General features: G+C 44.3%; 1 protein-coding gene across 2 annotated transcripts in view; it reads left to right on the plus strand.

Moving 5' to 3' along the window:
* Positions 1-20,288, plus strand: part of RNF167 (ring finger protein 167) — a 1,911,234-nt gene that overhangs the window by 1,741,181 nt on the left and 149,765 nt on the right. The window lies entirely within an intron of this gene.

Genomic DNA, 20,288 nt, shown 5'->3' on the forward strand with positions numbered 1-20,288 from the left:
AACCTGTCCAACCGGATCAAACAGGAGAAGGCTTTTACACCAGACTATTCCTTGTTCCCAGGAAAGAGGGCACTTGGCACCCCATCCTGGATCTATCCAAACTGAACACCACCTTGGTGGTCTCCAGATTCAAAATGCTAACCTTGCAGCAGCTCCTGCCTATCCTCACACAAAATGCCCCACATCCACGTCTGGGAATCATGCAGAAAATTTGTGTGCTTCGGAGCAGGTTATCAGCACTTTCAGTTCTCTGCACTGCCCTTTGGCTTATCTACTGCTCCCAGAGTATTCACCAAATGCTTAGCCCTGGCTATAGCATTCTGCAGACAGAGAAATATACAAATGTGCCCTTACCTGGATGACTGCCTCATTCAGGCGAACAGCAAAGAAAAGTTGCTCCAGGATATTCTCTTTGTCAAAAAACTCCTAACTTCCGTAGGGTTCACCATTAACGAGAAAAAATCAAAGCAAAACCCCACCAGGAAAATTGTTTTCCTGGGAGCCCTCCTATCCCCAGAAGATCAGAGCTTCCTGCCGCTCTACTTCACCCAGCTGGCTTCCAGAAGTCACATCACTGCGAGGAAGATCCTGCAAGCCCTGGGATATATGGCATCTTGCATCCTCCTCATCCCTCTCACCAAGCTTCACATGAGAAAGCTTCAGTGGTACTTAAAGAACCTTTGGTGTCAGCAGTCTCAGTCCCTGGAGACCCACTCTCCCACTGATTGCTTGCATAAGGGACGAATTTCTTTGGTGGGCAGAGACCTATGCCATGAACAAGGGTCTTCCCTTCATCCTCTACCCTTCCGGCCATGCCATCACTACCTACGCTTCAGACATAGTACGGGGCGCTCACCTAGCAAGCAGGTGTACCCAAGGCCTTTGTAATGCCCAGCAACTTCACTTGCACATCAACCAGAAAGAAATGATGGCAATGCAAAACCAACTTCCTTCTAACCCCATCTCAGGCCAGGGGTTTTCCTTATAAAGACAGACAACACCACAGTAAATGTGGTACATCAACTAGCAGGGTAGCACCCAATCTTACCCCCTTTGCAGGCTAGCCATGAGTCTATGGATTACTGCCACCTCCATGGGGCTACACCTGATTACACAATACTTACCAGGGATCAACAACACACTAGCAGATCACCTAAGCAGAAAATTTCTGGACCCCCACAAATGGCAGCTCCACAGGGAAACCTTTCTGCTAATCACCCAGGAGTGGGGGATCCCAGAGGTGGACCTTTTTGCCTCGAATTTCAACCACCAGCTGTGCAAGTTTTGTACCAAGGAGTAACACCCCCAAGCATGGAAGGTTGATGCCTTGACCTTCCCTTGGAACACACTCTTTGTGTATGCATACCCTCCTCTGCCCCTTATTCCCAAGGTTCTGATCAAAATAAGAGAGGAGAGACCAAAGGCCATCCTCATCGGTCTAGATTGGCCCAGACAGCATTGGTACCCCTTACTACGCAGTCTGACTTTACAGCCCCCAAAGCTGCTTCCCCTAAGGTCAGACCTCCTGACCCAGGTGAGGGGGAAGGTACTGCACCCAGAACTGCAGACTCTCAAACTTTCAGCATGGCTGATACACTGAAAACTAGCAAAAAGTCTCTGTTAAGCAAACATGTTCTGGACATCATTACAGAGACCAGAAGGCCCAGTAGAAGAAAATCTTATGCAGGAAAATGGAAAAGATTATGCACCTGGAAACAATCCAAAGGGGCAGTACCTCCCAACCTTCCATCCTCTCATCCTGGATTATTTAGCCGAGTTGCTCAATAGTGGCTTCTCCTTCTCCTCTATTAAAATCCATGCCTCGGCCATCTCTGCCCATTATGATTCAGACCCACCCCTCTTCTCTCACCCTGTGATTAAGCAATTCCTCAGAGGGGCTTCTGATATCAGGCCTCCCAGAAGACCTCCTATTCCTCCCTGGGACCTGAATTATGCGTTAGAGAAACTAACCTTACCTCCTTTTGAACCTGCCGCTTCAGCAGAATTGAAATACCTCTCCTGGAAGACTGCCTTCCTACCAGCTCTCACCTCAGCCAGACAGGTCTCAGAACTTCGAGCTCTCATGGCTGTCGAGCCCTTCATAATTTTCCATGCAGCCAGGGTCTCCCTGAGGACTAATCCCTCCTTTATGCCCTAGGTGGTATCTCGTGTGCAGGCCATACACCTTCCCATCTTCTTTCCCAACTCTCAGAACAAGGGGGAAAGAATTCTGCACTCACTAGATGTGCACAGACAACTTGGATAGTATCTGGACCTCACTAAACCTTTCAGAAAAACTGACCACCTCCTTGTAAGCTTTGTCTAGAAAAGTATATGTTGGTCACACACAGCTGTAAAAAAACTCCTTTAATATAAAAATAAATGAACAAAGGTGAGCACTTTCACGGATACAATCAGCTTCTTCAAACTTATAAAAAATCCCATACAAAGTACCATTTAAAAAAGTGCTCAAATATACAAATGCACCAATCAAGTTAAAGCCATTAATCAAAGCCACATATTTAAACACATATTACTTAAAACATAGTATGCATGTTAATGCTAGTAACACTGTGCCAGAGGCATTATTTGACCTAATAAAAGACTGACATATGATCCATGTTTAAAATATATATATACACATATAGTTAAATGTACATAACTCAATAAAAACTTAGTGCTTCAGGGGTCTAGTCCTTAAAAAAGGTTTTAAAGACACTATACTATTTAAACCTGGTGGTCTATCAGCTTGAAGCTGGATGATCCTGTTCTATCGCCTCAGTACCGTTGTTAAGATTGCCCCCCCCCCCCCCTCTTATTCTCAGAGACTATTTCTAGAATAAAAAACTTAAATCTATGTGTAGGACCTCCTCTGTTTATGTGCATAACTAATGCATTATTCTCTTTTTCATTCCTGGTGTCCCTGAGATGTTCTAATATCCTGTCTTTAAAAAGCTTTGCTCCAGGGACAGAGGGGAAGCCCATCTCCAAACAAACCATTTCTAAATGGATTTCACACTGTATCCATTTTTGCTACAGACTACATGGGAAACTCATCCCTAAGTTGATCTGTACCCACTCCACTAGGGCAACCTCCATCCACTTCTACTGCCTTCCTCAGAGGAGTACCTACCAGGGACATATTGGAAGCATCCACCTGGACCTTTGTCCATACCTTTGCAAAACATTACCACCTACCTCTCTTTTCTAAGTCTAGGGCAGGGTTTGCCTCTGTAGTTCTGCAGGGCCTCCTGACCCATCCCTAGGACTCTACGTATCCTTCCACCTTTTAGCTCAGCTTTGGGAATCCTCCCACAGGTGATGACTGCAACAGTGAAACGCAAAGAACATAGTTCAGTTGTGTACACTTACCATAAATGCAGATGTTCGAGTGTATTCACTGTTGCAGTCTTGGTTTCCCTCCCTCCATCCCTCTTTTCACATCTTCCCCTAGGGGAACACATGCTTCCCTAGGTGACTGTTAGCCACCAGGACCACTTCTCTCTCTTCCCTTGTGCTTCTGACGGGTAGGACAAGAAAAACTGATGTAATGATGTCAGCTGCCATGCTTTATAGTACTGACGACCTGACAGCAGCCGGCGCGCAAAAATATTGACTCTGATATTCGGGCCGGCCAAAGGCTACCACTGCAGGGATAACCCACAGGTGATGGCTGCAACAGTGAATACACTCAAACATCTATATTTATGGTAAGTGTACACAACTGTACTTTCCCAATTTTTGTATTATCTTTTGTTTAGTCTCTTCCTGCAAATCCTTAGCTGCTGTGTAACAGAAACCTTTTTATTCCTTACTCCTAAATACTTCATCTTATTGTGTCCTCATAAATTTTTGTGTGGGTTCATAGTTTACGGCTATAGCCTTTGTTTTATCTTCATTACTTTTATAGCCTGAAAAGACTTGAAACTGTCTCAAAATTTTCCACAACACCGATATGTTCTTTTCTGGATTTGTCAGGTACAGAATTATGTCATTTGCAAGTGAAGCCAGCATTTCTTGATAACCGTAGCAATTGTATCCTTCAGTTTCTGAGTCCCTTATTTTCTTTTCGAGTGGCTCTAAATATAAGGCAAGTAAACAGGAAAGAGGACATCCTTGCCTGTTTCCTCTTTTCAAACACAAGTTATCACAGTGGAACCCTCCCACTTTAATTCTTGCCTCCGATCCTTCATATGTCCTTGTAGTTTATCAGGGAATGCAATGGATCCACTGCCCTACCCATAAAATCCCAGTTTACTCTGTTGGATGTTCCCTCTGCATGAAGATCCAACAGCAACTGTGATATTTTCTTATATTCTGCTTCCTATCTGGATCATCATTGCAATATTAATGTTGTCAAATGTTTGCTTCCCAACCACAAAACCATACTGATCCATATCTGTCGATTTTTGTAGCGCCTTTAGACATAAACATTTTGTCATGTTTTAAAATTGAATGGGTCTATATGAATCTGGGTCTGATGGTCTTTATTATCTTTGGGTAATATAGCCACCACAGCTTTCTTCCAAGATGAAGCTGCTTCCCCCTCCTTTTAAAATACTGATGAATAAAGTCTTCCAGATCTTTATTACTTCTCTCCTAACTTCCGGAATTCATAGGAATGCCATCTGTTCTTAGAGACTTTCCTGTAGATTGATTATTTCTCAATGTATTTATTTCATCTCTGCATCTTCAGTTTTAGTTGTTGAGCCTTATCTGCCTCTAACCTTGGCATAATTAAGTCTTCCATAAATATTTCCATTTGTGCTCTTTTTTGATTTCCATATTTCTCGGCTTTATATACATTTTCATAAAGTTTCAGAAATATCTCTTAATACTTCTACATAATCTCTGGTTGTTTTTCTTGTCATAGGCTGTCCAAGTGTGGTGACAACCCTTTCAACTTTCTGTTGCCCAAGTCATTCTGCTAAAAGTTTCTGCGCTCAGTTGTCACCAAACATAGCTGCTTAACAGCAATCTTTCTCAACACATGCATGTTATCCAACTACTTCCTTACTTTTTACTTTGTACTCTGCATTTGTCTCTCTGCAGTACTTTAACCTTTGTCAACCCCTCTAAAGAGCTACTGTTGCTTCTTAACCATATTTCCTTCTGTTTTAGTTATACCATATTTTTAAACTTCATTTTTATTGTATCCAACTCACTAGCAATCACTTCTGAAGAAATTTCTGCCTTCCTTGGTAATTCTGGAATAATTTCCACTACCCATTCCTTAAATTCCTGTTTTTTTAAGAGGTAGGTAGGAAAGTGCCAATGTCCCAGTTTTACTTCATTGTCTTGCATTTTTATTTTAGTTTTTATTGGTGCATGTTGTAATATAGTTATTGGGTGCGTGTCTTGGTTTCAATTAAATACATGTTTCTGGGAAATATAATTTCTGTCCAATCTTGCCCAATTTATTATGTCTTGAGGAATAATATGGAAATTCTGTCAGAGTTCCTGCAACTGAATTCACATCTTCCATATCAAATGTTTTCTTACATTTGTTCAGAAATCTACCTTATTTTGGTGTATTTTTCTGTTTTAGGTCCCCCTGGTATATCCTCACTATTGCAAATCAAGTTCCAAGAGTAATATTCTCTACTGAAAGATGATTATTAATCCTGGAATTTTCTTAAACTTTATAATAGCTGATCTGATGTCAGTTTTCATTCATTCTTCAACAGTTGGGCTCAGACCCAATCCTTGGATCCGACTCTGCCATTAGTTTAGCTCGTGGCCACAAGGAAACTGTCAAGCTTCTCCCTTACACATAATGCACCATCCACTAACATACCCCAGATCTCATTTTCCACTTTTGCATTTGGATATAGTTGCTTTGAGCTCTTGAGCTTGTGGGTTAGTAGAGAATATAAATCAATCTTTTTTTTTTTCTCCCATAGCTGATATTTTTTGATATCTTTAATTTCTACCTTTATTACATTTGCACCTCCCTTCCCTATACTTTTTCTGTGTACTTGTAACTTACCATAGTAAGTTTCTTCTCTTTACACTCTTAGTGTATTCTTTAATACTATTGTTGGTTTTCTGTCATTGTATTTGGTCTCTTTCTCTGTTGTCAATGTCCGAAAAGGTTCCAGCTGGTTTTAAAATGTGCCAAAAATGTGGGCACAAGTTACCGCTTTCTGACGCGCACACCATATACATATATTGTTTGAGCTCAAAGTGTTTGCAAACTGAGTGCTCCATTTGTAAGGCTTTCAATCTGTGAACAATCACAGATAGAAAAATAAGCTTATTTTAAGCGGCTACTACCCTGTTCTTTTTCAGAGGCTGTTTCTGAGGCTCACCCCCTCCAAACCTTAGCTTAAGTAGCCTTCGGTCAAGCCTTCGTGTCCTTCCAAATCTTCAACCCCCTTGTCAAATCCTACCACAGACCCACCAAGGAAAAAACACACAAAGTCATATCTGAAGATTGCTCCTGTCCAGCCTGTGTCAGAGTCAAAATCAACTTCTTTTGGATCCTAGCATCTCGGATCTGAAGCCTTTACCAAAGACAATATATTCTTCTTCCATTGACCTAGTATCCTCTTGAGTACCTTCCCCATTTATAGAACCCTGCCGGCACTCCAGATCTCCGTCACTGGCATCTTCTTGATGTCCTTCTATTCATATGCTGCAGTATTCATAATATGAGGGAGTCCTTCTCCGTCTCATTCATACGTCTGGCCAGTATACAAAAGTTTATTGCTGCTATGAGGTACATGCGACGTCACACAGAATCAAAACGTATGTTGGTCATAAAATTACCTCTAGTATAAAACAGAAGGTACATACCAGACCTCAGAACTTTTCTGCCACCTATCCTATTGTCTGCTCCGGTCATTGCTTGTCAGACAAGTTGCGAACCTTGGTTCAGATAAGTACCCTATTGTGTTTTTTTTCATTACAGTCTTTGACTGCTGTGTATTGTTTTGATTACATGTCAGCTAGGAAGGACAAGTATCAGTGTGGAAGGCATATTCCACATAAGGACTGTCATGATCTTTGTTTATTTTGCCTAGGCCTGGATCATGACCATACTACCTGTGCTATTTGTAAGGCCTTTGTACCCAAGACCCTATGTAGTCGCTTAGCTTCTCTTAACTTGTACCTTGAAAATCATCTAAAACATCTCACTCGTGACATGGAAGCTACCTCAGGCCGTTTAACTGAGATGCAAGCTAAGAAGGCTAGGCCGGATTTACTCGCTGCTCCCTCTGTTCCAGACATCTCTCCTGAGGCCAGTGTTGGCCCGGAGACCATCCTGGGGTCAGTAGACATTCCTTTGATGGGTACCAGTGTGGAGGCTTTGAAGGACCCTACCAGCACATCCTCTAGGGACATGCAGGAGTCCAACTTGGGCATATGGGAGAAATACAGCTTATTGTGACTGAAGGCCCGTGTGGTATTACCCAGATCATAGAGCAAGAGGATGTTCCTACAGATGATGTAGAGTGTAGAGTGTAGGCCGTCAGGCCCATCCACTCTTCACCACATGGAGGCTACCAAAAAGAAAAAAATTAAGACAAAACATGTTTGTCCAGCCCATCAGGAACAACCTCCAAATTGGCAAGCCTTCTCCCAAAGCCTTTTCAATGCTTTCATGGACCTGAGCCAGTCCTCAGCTCTATCTTTACCTTTTTCTTCCATTCCTTCCTCTGCTCCTCAAAAGAGGACTTCTGAGGAGTTTTCCTCAGATGATGAGGAATCCTCAGGGGAAGAATCTTTGACTTATTCAACCCAAATTTCTTCCCCTTTGGGTTGTGCCTCCCCAGAACAGGAATCTAATGGCACTGATTCCCTGGGGGAGGATATCTCATTTGTGGAAACAATTCTTAAGATGAGAGAGTTTTTCAAATGGGATTGTTGTCAGGTATCAGACATCCAAAAATGGTACAGATGGACTCCCCTTCACCATCTGCTATACCTCCTGTTCTGACAGCCTTACCAAATGCCTTTGCTGCTGCTTTTAAGTGCCCAGATTCTCAACCTCCAGCCCCCAAAAGGCCAGATAGATTTTATAAAGTGCCAGAGGACTCCAAATTCCTATTCAAATGTTCCTCTGCAGACCCTGCTACCATTTCAGTTTCTGCAGACAAGGCATCCAAGATGCTACCTTCCACATTCATGCTCCCCTCCGATAAGAATAGCAAGGTCATGGAGCGAATAGGAAAAAAGATTTATACTTCACCTACTCTGACCTTCAAGAGCATTAACTATCAGACCTATATGGCCAAATTTTCTTTGGCCCTTCTTTCAGATGCTGGCAAACTACTATCTGAGCTTCCTGACTCTCCCACTAAGGCTAAGCTTTCCTCCATCCTTAACTCCTCCGCTCAGGTTACACGGCATTAAAGTATAGCTATGATGCGGTGGAGGCATCAGCTAGAGTGGCTGCATCTGGGTCAGTCCTGAGGATGTATTCTTGGCTCAGGCTCCAACCTTTGCCTGATGATATTAAGGTAAAAATCATGGATGCTGCCTGGACAAGGCATTGTTTTGGCACCTCAGCTGCAGGACATTTTAAATCTCTTCAGGAGAAGGGAAAGAGCTGCAAGACCTGAAGCATATCTTTGTTTCTCCGGTGCCCAGGTTCCAGAGAAATACCCTACCAAGACCACCTTTGTTAGAAAGTCTGCAAAGCTGCAATCTTCCAAAGGTAAGAGAGATTCCAGGAAACAGTTTTCCTCTAATCCACCTCTTGCACTTCCATACAGAAACAGCCTTTTCAGTCTGTGCTAGGTAGTCTGACTACCTGCCTCCCGAACCATTAACTCATCTGTCCCTTAGCCTCTCTCTCTTTCTCTTCCTGCTTGGAAACAGATAACGCAGGACTTTTGGGTCCTATATATCATCCTTCAAGGATACTTTATAGTGTGTAAGACTCCTCCCCATTCAGGGGTATTCCACAACCTCCAAAAGAACAACTGGAACTCTTTCCCCAAGTCATTTCCAACCTCCTTTCTCAGGGCACTATTCAGGTGGTGACACCCTCCCTGTTAGGAAAAGGGTTCTACTCCAGGATGTTCCTAGTACTCAGGAAGGATGGTCCTTGGAGAACCATTCTAGACCTTTCCCATCTAAATACCTTTCTGAAGCTTCCCACCTTTTGTATGTTAGCCTTACCTACCCTTTTTCTTATCCTTCCTCAGGCTTTCATGGTGTCACTGGAAATCAAGGATGCCTATCTTTATATTCCCATTCATCTGCAGGTCAGGAAGTTGTTTTGCTTTGCTATTGCTTCATCACATTTGATTGCCTATGGCCCTGAGGGTGTTCACAAAATGTTTAGCTCCCTATCATAGCCTTCTGCAGGCTACATGGCATACAGATAGTTTAGATCTTTACAGACCTGAATGACGTTCTTCTCCAGGCTTAGACTCCAAGTATCCTTCAGGAGAACAACGTCTTCATGGTGTCACTGTTGGAGAGTCTAGGGTTCATAATCAGTTACCAAAAATCTTCTTTTGTCCCTTCCCAAGATCACATCTTTCTTGTCTGCAGGATCCAGTCTGACAGGATGTTGGCTTCCTTACCTCCAGAAAAGGTCCTGTCCCTCACCTCCTAATTCCAGGACCTCTTACTCCCCCAGTCCCTGACTGCCAGGGAGTTTCTTTACCTTCTGGAGTTCATGACTTCCACTATTCCCATGCTCACTCTAGCCAAGTTGCACATGAGGGAATTCCAGTGGTTTATGAGAACAGTATGGTTACAACACTCCTACCCTCTGGCGTTTGATATTCCATTCCTGCCTTGCCTGAAAAAGGAATTACACTGGTGGATCCAACAGGTGGCAAAGAATACAGGCTTAGCCTTGCAACCACATCCTCCCACTCAGGAACTCTACACGGATGCTTCAGACATGGGATGAGGAGCAGCACTGGACACCTGGAGAGTCAGAGATGTCTGGCCTCCAGCCTAGAAAAGGGAGCACATTAATGTAAAGGAGAAGAGGGCCCTGATCTTCTCTCTGCGAATCTTCAAATCTCATCTTTCCCATGGGGAACATGGAAACAGGGAGAGACAAAGTCCTACCTCCTGTGCAAACTTGCTTTGCAGGCCTGGGAATTAGCTGTCCATAGCCAACTTTCCCTCCAGGTGGTTTACATTCCCTCAACTCAGAATGTGGTGGCAGACGCACTGAGTTGGATCCATGACTCAAACACACGATTGGATGTTACACAGGGACATGTTTCTGGACATGGTCCGTCGATGGGGTATACCTCCCGTAGATCTCTTTGCCTCCCCCATGAACAAGCAAATTCCCATGTTTTGTGCCAGGGTCCCAGATCCCTTGGCGTGGAAGGTGGATTTGCAGTCTTTCTCTTGGAAGGGGGATGCTTCTTTATGCATTCCCCCCTTCCCACTTCTTCAAAAGGTCCTGTTGGAAATCCAATAGGATCAACCAAAAATTTTGCTGATGACTCCCTTTTGGCCAAGATAGCATTGGTTCTCCCTTCTTCTGCATTTAGCCAAGGGCAGTCACCACATTACCCTACAGAATGGACCTACTCAAATAGGACAAGGGAACTTTAGTTCATCCACAGATGTCAACTCTACAACAGACTCTGTGGGTGATAGGGTTTTGATTCCCTTCAGGCACCTTTTTCTGAGGATGTGCTACAAGTTCTGCAGGAAGCCAAAAAAACCCACAACTAGGAAATCCTATGTTTCCAAATGGAAAAGGTTTTCAATCTTATGTCGTAAAAAGGATTTACAACCACTGCTAGTGTATGTTCCAGTGGTCCTGTCCTACCTGTGTGAATTACTGAAGAGTGGGCTATAATACTGCTCAGTAAAAGCTCATCTTTCTGCTTTTTCTGCATGTCTGCCTATGTCTCCCCCTTTAGCTTCCAGGTTGGAAGTTAAACTCTTCTTAAAATGCGTCCTTCACATCAGACCACCAAGAAAACCAGTCCCTTCTTCTTGGGATCTCAACTTTGTGTTAGAAAAACTTACCCTAGCCCCTTTTGAGACAGCAAGTTTTGCTTCTCTGCAACACTGCACTTAGAAAACAATCCTTCTCTTGGCCATTACTTCTGCCAAAAGGGTGTCTGAGTTACAGGCTCTCATGTCCTCTTCCCCCTTCATGGTTTTCCACAGGGATGGGGTTTCCCTATGTACTAACCCCTCCTTTATGCCCAAGGTGGTTAATGAGTTTTCTTTCAATAAGTCCATCAATTTTCCAACCTTTTTCCTTTCTCCTCAGTTCTCTAGCGAGATAATCCTACACACTTTATATGTACACAGGCAATATTACTTGGATAAAACCAAACCAATTCAGAAATCTGTTTGTTGCCTATCACCCAAGGGCCCTGGGCCAGCCTGTTTCCAAGCAGACTATTTCTACTTGGATTTCCATGTTCTTCTATGTGGCTCATGGAAAGAATCTACCCTCACCTATTAGGGCACATTCCACTAGAACAGTGTCTTCCTCTGGTGCCTTCTTTAAAGGCCTGGACACTTATCTATCCTGAAAGCAGCTACCTGGTGGTCTGTTCATAGTTTCACAAAACATTATAAACATGATGGCATTTCCACATTTAGAGCTGGTTTTGCCAGAGCTATTGTGCATGGGTTTGTGGACAATGTTTCTGCTCCTCCACCCAGTTTTTCCCCTGCATGAGCTTTGGTACTCTCCCTCATGTTGTGAGCACTGCAGCATATGAGTAGAAGGACATAGAATAGTTGTGTAAATCTTACCATAACCACAGATGTCCTTCTCTTCTATATGCTGCAGTATTACCCCCCCCCCCTGCCTTCCCCCTTATGCTTGCCTGTCTTCTGGTGGCATGTTTTCCTCATCTTGGATCAGGGTGGTGCCTTTTGCAGCATTCAGTTCTGAGGTCTGGTACATGCTGGTGTCCATTTTATACCCGACACTTTATGACTGATGTACATTTTGATTCTGTGCGACATTCCACATACCTCACAATAGCAATAGACTTTTGTATACTGGCCAGATGTACGGGTCTGCCGGAGGCGGACTCCCTCATGTTATGAATACTGCAGCATATAGAAGGGAAGGACATCCATGGTTATAGTAAGATTTTACACAACTATTCTTTCTTCCAGAAGTCTGAACAAGGCTGATGTGGACAGAATGATGACGAAGTTTCTCTCAGCGCAGATACAGATGGGAGTTCTCCTGGATGTTCTTCACGTTTCACTGTTGCAGTCATCACATTTGGGTTATCTGCTTGCAGTAGCCCTCAGTCGGCCTGATTATCAAAGTCTTGGGTCCTGCATTGGTTGCTGTCTCATCTTCTATGATGTCAGGTAGTCAGGGGTATAAAGCATGCAGCCAACCCCATTACATCAGTCTTTCTTGCCGTGCGGTGCCCGAAGCAGAAGCAGTTTGCAAGTGCTGGTCAGCCAACTCCTGAAATTTTCATTTTCGAGTTTGAGAACCGAAGTCTTCAACTAAGTTAAGTACCCTGTTGGAGAAAATTTTTTTTTTGCTCTAATCCGATGTCAGTAAAAGTTAATAATTGTATTTCTTGTGGAAAGCAAATACCTCATAGAGACTTTCATTCGTACTGCATTCCTTGCTTAGGCCCTGACCACGACATACCTCGCTGTCGGTTTTGTGCTTTATTTAAACAACTAACTATTCGTCGTCAGTTTATTTATGCTTCTAAATATTTTGGTACTCGGTTCAGTTATCCAGATATGGCTTTGGTAAGCCACCCGACTACCGACATCCCGAAAAAATGCAAAGATAAAGACAGAGACAGACCGCATAGGTCCAAAGCTGCTGATGACGCTTCTCGTAAGCTAGTCACCAGTACTCAGTGAGGCGCTTTCGCAGCCCTTGATACCCTACTGAGACCCATTCGGAGTCCGGTATGCCGCAAGATGCATCAACTGTGGAACCTGCGGATGTCTCTACCTTGGATGGACCCGGAGCCGCTCTGCAGGCACCGGCTTCTGAGGGTGTATTCAGGCCTACTGACTTGCATATTAAACCGATGCCATTTTCTTCTTCAAGGCCTAAAACTCAATCCATGCCTAGAAAACCGACGCCTAGACCGCATGGTCAGGCTTCTATGCCTAAAAAGCAAATAAGAATGGCTGAAGACATTACTCTAATCAGGGGAAGCCACCCTTCCCCCTCTAAGAGACCTAAGACTGAGTTTCTTTATGATTCTTCTGATCAAAACTCTGAAATTTCTGTTTCCTCTGACCAGGATTTACCCTTATCTACCTATGAGGATTCTGATGCAGAGGACTCTAGTCCCTCTGCTTCCCCTCCAGAGGATTTCTCTTTTGGTGAAACCTTGCATACTCTTAGGGAGCATTTTCGCTGGGAAAGCCAGGGTTACTCTTGACTCTAAAAAGAGGCTTAGGGATTTCTTACTCCTGCCCCAACACAGGCCTTTAGCTATCCCCCCTGTACTGGACATTGTTGATGATGCCTTCTCAGAATCCAGCTTGGCCCCTGACATTTTACCTCCTGCTCCCAGAAAACCTGATAGATATTACAGGGTCCCTGACTCTCACAAGTTCCTCTTTACAAATTATACTACTGATCCTGAGACCATTTCACGGGGACCCAAGGGCATTAAGGCTACTACTGCCAAAAATCTTACCCCCTTTGATAGAGATTCCAGGGCGCTGGATAGATGGGGTAAGAAGGTAAACACTTCTGCAACCTTGGCCATTAGGGTCTTAAACTGCCAGTTTCGTATGTTAAAGTATCAGCAGCATATTATTGGATTGCTTAAAAAGAAAATTATGCTGATTTCTGACTTTGTTGAAAGTAAAGATTTACAGGATTTAATGCATTCTGCGGAACAAGTTGGGAAACATACTTTGCAATGTGGTTTTGATTCACTAGAGGCATCTTGCAGGGCTGCTGTCAATGGGTCTGTACTTAGAAGGCATGCTTCGCTTAAGGAGCAATCTTTGCCAGATCATGTTAAAGCTAAATTGCTGGATGCTCCCTTAAACCAAGACCGCCTGTTGGCAACAAAGCAGAAGAAGTACTTAAAAAGATGGAAAAAGCTAAATCTATGCAAACTGTTAAAGATTTCCTGCAAGTGCAGCCTCCCAGATTTAGTAGGCATTGGCCCTCTAAAAATTGGTCCTTTCCTGCCCTTCTCAGTCCAAACCCAGAACACCCAGGCTTCAGTCCCAAGGTACTCACAGAACTAAGCAGTGGGGGGCTCCCACTTCCAAAGCAGGGAGTGGTAAGACTCCCCCCTATGATAAACTGTCTCAATGACTTAACTTTAAGTCTTCCAAGCCCTGCACAACTGACTGTTCTTTTAGGGGGAAAAATTGCCCTGCAGGCAAAAAATTGGGAACTCATTACCCAGGATAAACGGGTTTTAAATATAATTTCCCAAGGACACAGATTCCACTTCCACTCCTTACCAACCCCAAACGGTTGGCTAGATCTACCCCCAAGTCAGTGGGCAGAGTCTCAAAAGCAAATTCTCTCCTCTTAAGCATCAGGGCTATTCAACCTGTTCCAAAAGAGGAAAGGGGACAAAGTTTCTACTCAAGACTTTTCCTGGTGCCCAGAAAAGACAACTCCTGGCGTCCTATCCTGGACCTGTCTATCCTAAACACATTTTTGGTGATCCCAAAATTCAAGATGCTAACTCTTCACCAGCTGCTTCCTATGCTAGGCAAGGATGCTTAGTTGGCAACACTGGATTTAAAGGAAGCCTACCTGCACATCCCAATAAGGGAATCTTGCAGAAGATACCTACACTTCAAAGCAGGCTACATGCACTATCAGTTCTCTGCACTGCCCTTTGGCTTATCTACTGCGCCCAGGGTATTCACAAAGTGCCTAGCTCCAGTCATTACATTTTGGTGGCAAAGAAATATCCAAATATATTCATATCGCGACGATTGTCTAATTTAGGCAGAAAGCCAGGACATACTATTGAATCCTCTGGCATTTGTACAGAAATTACTAACTTCTCTGGGGTACACCATAAATGAAAATAAATCACATCTGGTACCCTGCCAACAAATTGTATTCCTGGGAGCAAGCTTGAACACAACTTCCCAGATGGTTTTCCTCATGCCAGAGAAACAAGTTCATTTGACAGCCTACTTCAAACTACTGGCAACAAAGACCCAGCTGCCTGCAAGGCAAATTAAGCCCTTGGGTTCATGGCCTCCTGCATTCTCCTAATTCCATATGCAAGACTGCATATGAGGAAACTACAATGGTATCTAAAAAGCCTATGGTGTCAATATTCTCAGGATCTAGAAGCAATGATTCCAATCATACCTTGTCTACAGTTCCTTTGGTGGGCAGATGCCTGCCACCAAAACAAGGGACTGCCATTCAGTCTACCCCCTGCCACCCAAACCCTAACAACAGACAAATCAGACTGTGCATGAGGGGCTCACTTGGCAGGGAAGTGCATCCAGGGCAAATGGAACCCAAGTCAAATGCACCTGCATATCAATCAAAAAGAAATGTTAGCTGTACAGAAGGCAATGGCAGCCTTCAAGGACCACATTCTTCCAGGGCAGTTAATGGTAAAGACAGACAACACCACTGTTATGTGGTACATAAACAGGCAGGGGGGAACCCACTCATACCTTCTCTGCAGACTAGCCATGGCTCTGTAGAACACAGCCTTGAGCTACCAAGTGCACCTACAGGCTCAATTCCTGTCAGGAAAGCTAAATACACTGGCAGATGAACTAAGCAGAAATCTCATAGACTCATACGAGTGGAAACTGGAACCAAAGATAATTCAACATGTTGAGAAATAAATGGGGGAGCCCAGATATAGACCTGTTTGCTTCCCCCCAGAACTACCAGTTGGAAAAATTCTGCACAAGGACTCCCCACAAACAAGCTTGGAATGTGGATGCCCTGTCCTTCACCTGGAAAAACCTAGCAGTTTATGATTTTCTCCTTCTGCCTCTCCTCTCCAAGGTACTACTAAAGATCAAGCAGGACAAACCAAGGACGATACTGATTGTACCAGACTGGCCACGCCAACACTGGTACCCCCTTTTGCGCAGTGTGTCAACTGCTGGCACCATGGCATCTGCCTCAGACCCCTACCCTGCTTCCCCAGCAGGAGAGCCAGATTCTGCACCCACATCTTCAAACCCTGAACCTGGCAGCCTGGCTAATTACCTGATCTCTCTGTTACCAGCCCTTAGTAAGCAAGTGTTGAAAGTCATTCTGGAGGCAAAGAGGTGTAGTACTAGAAAATCCTATGCGGAAAAGTGGAAAAGATTCTGTTCCTGGAACCAAACTCAGGCGATGGGCACAGCAGGCCAAATTTACCTCAGGTTCTTCAATACTTAACTGAGATGCTTCACAAGGGCCTTTCCTTTTCCTCCATCAAAATTCATGCATCAGCTATTTCAGCTCACTACAATACAGAACCACCACTTCTTCTCTCATCCACTGCTGAAGCAGTTCCTCAGAGGGGCCAAAAATGCAAGACCACCCAGGGGAGCCCCTACTCCAGCATGGGACCTTAACTTTGTATTGGGAAAAACTCTCTCTACCTCCTTTTGAGCCAGCTGGAAATGCAGAGTTGAAATTCCTTTCTTGGAAAACAGCTTTCCTTTTAGCCATCACTTCAGCAAGAAGGGTGTCTGAATTACAGGCCCTCATGGCAGTGGAGCCTTTCATCATTTTTCATGCAGACAGGGTGTCCCTCAGGACCAATCCCTCCTTCATGCCAAAGGTGGATATCCAGTGTGGCCCTTAATCAGTCCATTAATTTTCCAACCTTCTTTTCTAATCCACAGAGCAAAGGGGAACAAATACTGTACTCCTTAGATGTGCACAGGTAACTTAGATTTTATTTGGACAGGACTAAACCTCTCAGGAAATCTGAACAGCTGCTGATTACATTTGCTGCAGGGGCAGAGGGGAAGGCCATTTCAAAGCAAACCATTTCTAAATGGCTAGGCCATTGCATTCATTTCTGCTATAAGCACCATGGAAAATCTATCCCAAAGGGGATAAAACCACATTCAACCAGGGCTGCATCTACCTCTACAGCCTTTCTCAGAGGTGTCCCTACCAGGGACATCCTAGAGGATGCTACTTGGAGTTCTGTACATACTTTCACCAAGCATTACCATTTTCTCTAAATCCAGAGCTGGCTTTGCCACTGCAGTCTTGCAGGGCCTTATAGCTGGTCCTAATGCTATCTAATTTCCTCCTCCCATCCTTAGCTTTGGGAATCTATCCAAATGCGATGACTGCAACAGTGAAACACAAAGAATATAGTACAGTTGTGTACACTTACCATAAATGTAGATGTTCGAGTGTATTCACTGTTGCAGTCCTAGTTAGCCTCCCTCCAGCCTCCTGACTTCTATTGACTATACCTCTATTCTTGCTTACTATGCTTAAAGCTTTTTGGCGTATTTGCTTTTTTGTTGGAGGTGTAAACTTTTGTATATAATTGCTTCCCATTAAGGGGGTACCTGACATCTGAGGCAAGAAAAACTGATGTAATGGCGTCGGCTGCATGCTTTATACCCCTGACTACCTGACGTCATGGAAGATGAGACAGCAACCAAAGCAGGACCCAAGACTTTGATAATCAGGCCATCTGAGGGCTACTGCAAGCAGATAACCCAGATGTGATGACTGCAACAGTGAATACACTCGAACATCTACATTTATGGTAAGTGTACACAACTGTACTTTCCTACACCTTCGGGTCAGGAAGTCTTGGTTTGCACTACATCACCAATCTTGGCTCCTTCTCTGATCCAGCGTACTATTTTGGAGCCCTTGGATCTGAGTCTCTTGGGACAGTCTAGATTGGATCCAAAGATAATAGTTATCTTCAACTCTGAGACTTACTCTGAGTGCACCGGCTCCTATGATTTCGGATATGGACGACTCTTGGAGCAGAGACATCCATGTTGGATCTGAGGCATTAGAGTCAGTTCCAAAGCTGCCAGAGCCTTCTCTGCCCCTTGGAGCCTCACCACAGATCCAACTTTTGCCTAAAGTGGATTGCCTTCAGGGCAGGGGGAGCATGGCTTCTTGGCTCCGTTGGCTTCTTTCTTCCTGGAACGTTCCACTTTTGATGTAGTGGAGAGAGTGTTCTCTACTTCTGCAGGACAGACAGTTCCTCCCCCTTCAGATCACCCCTCTGGATCCCATATGTCTCTGCACCTTGAGCCCCATCATTCTATGCCACAGGGACAACCAGCCCAGAGTCTCCAGATTACCCAGCAACATATTACTATTTCTTCTCATACTTCCTGGAGCATCCCACTAAAGAAGTTCCTAGGAAGAAGACGTGCAAGAGGAGGCAGACTCTCCCACTAAAAAAGTCCCTAAGAAGAAGTGGTGCAAGAGGAGGCACTTAGACTCCCCACGGGAGACTGTCACCGGCAATACTGATTTTGATGAGGGGGAAAGGTCCTCAGGATTACCACTCAGAGACATCTCATTAGGAGGCATCCTTGAAATCCTTAAGCAGAGGGGTAGTTGGTCTACCGATAACCCTTCCCAAGAGGAATCTGTGTTCCTGGAGGCCATTGAGTCTGGCCCATCTACCTTCTGCATGACTCCGCCTGCCGTTGAGCCCATTGTTTTGATGTCTAAGTGGGTGCGGAAGGAACCAGACATGATTTAGACCGTCTCCAAAAGACTGGATCGGATTCTGACACCACCTGCAGGACATGAGTCTGTAGCAAGGGAGTACCTGTGTAGATTCCATGGTCGTGGTGGTGGGCACCAAGAAAGAAATCATGGAGCAGAGTTCTACTGTCCATTCCCCTAAAAGGGAATTGGATAGATTTGGGAAGCATGTGTATGCTTCAGCAACCTTAGCCCTCAGATCACTGAACTGCTTGGCACACTTTACAAGACTACGAATGGATCTGATTTTCAAAATCCCTTTCTGGGACCAGTACTGCTGAGGCTAAGGCTTTTGTGACATCACAGTTGGCTACCCTTCAGTTGATTTCTAACTTGTCCATGAGGCTTATCCTCCATGCAGCTGAAGGTACCTCAAGGGCAGCAGGTTCAGGCATTTCCATTAGAAGGCATGCTTGGATGCGCTTGTGTGACTTTGCCAGACCCTTCAAGTGTTCATTCATCAGTGCTCCTTTGACAGAAGCTCTTTGTTCATCCCAAAGGTAAAGGACAAACTGTCCAGGTGTGAAGAAGAACCAAAGACCCTCTCTGCAGTGTGAGTATGCTTTTTTAACCTGTCAAAGGGCTTTTTCAAGGAATTAGTAAAGAGGCCGAAAGATGTGGTTGAGGAAGTCCCAAGGTCCTTTCCAGTATCCACATGGAGATGGTTCCCCAAGAAGCAGAGGGGGGAACTCAAATGGGAGACATCGCCTATGCGACAGAGGAGGCCCGCGGAACCAGGGGTCTAGAGATTCCTTCTATGACAGATACTACCAGTCCTCCTGAAAGGAGGCAATTGGGGGTTTATTTATCCCTGCACCAGAGAACCTGGCTCGAACTTACAAAAGATAAGTGGGTGCAGAGGATTATTTCCAGAGGTTATATAATTCTATTTTCCGTACCACAACCACCTGTTTGGAAATTTTCTGATGTTCCACCCAATCAGAGGAAAGCAGCAACACTAGAAATTTAAAAGCTGTTAGAATAAGAGAGTCAGCCAAGTGGTCTCACCAGACCAGATAGAATCTGGAACTTACGCAAGATTAATTTTAATGCCAAAAAAATGGGATTGAAGACTGATTTTGGACCTCAGCAGTCTGAACAAATCAGTTCAGCACTCTTAAGTTTCAGATGGTCATGGTTCAGTCCATTCTGCCATTTTTGTGAAAAGATGACTGGATGTACTCGATAGAACTTCAGGATGCATACTGTCATGTAAAAATTAACAGATATCCATAACGTACCTGCACTTCGAGTGCCAGTCATTACCAGATGCTCTTCGTGTTTCACTGTTGCAGTCATCACTTTCAGGTTATCCGCTTGCAGTGGCCCCAGTCGGCCTGATTATCAAAGTCTTGGGTCCTGCATCAGTTGCTGTCCTTTCTTCCATGATGTCAGGTGACGCCATTACATCAGTCTTTCTTGCCGTGCAGTGCCAGAAGCAGAAGCAGTTCGCAAGTGCGGTCGGCCAACTCCTGAAATTTTCATTTTCGAGTTTCAGAACCGAAGTCTTCAACTAAAGCTAAGTACCCCATTGGGGAAACTTTTTCTTGCTCCTTACCGATGTCAGTAAAAGTTAATAATTGCATTACTTGTGGAAAGGAAATACTTCATAAAGATTTTCATTTGTACTGTATTCCTTGCCTAGGCCCTGAACACGACGTACTGTGCTGTCGGTTTT

The sequence above is a fragment of the Protopterus annectens genome, chromosome 7.part0, assembly GCF_019279795.1.
Source record: "Protopterus annectens isolate FY-2018-M chromosome 7.part0, PAN1.0, whole genome shotgun sequence".
NCBI lineage: Eukaryota > Metazoa > Chordata > Ceratodontiformes > Protopteridae > Protopterus > Protopterus annectens.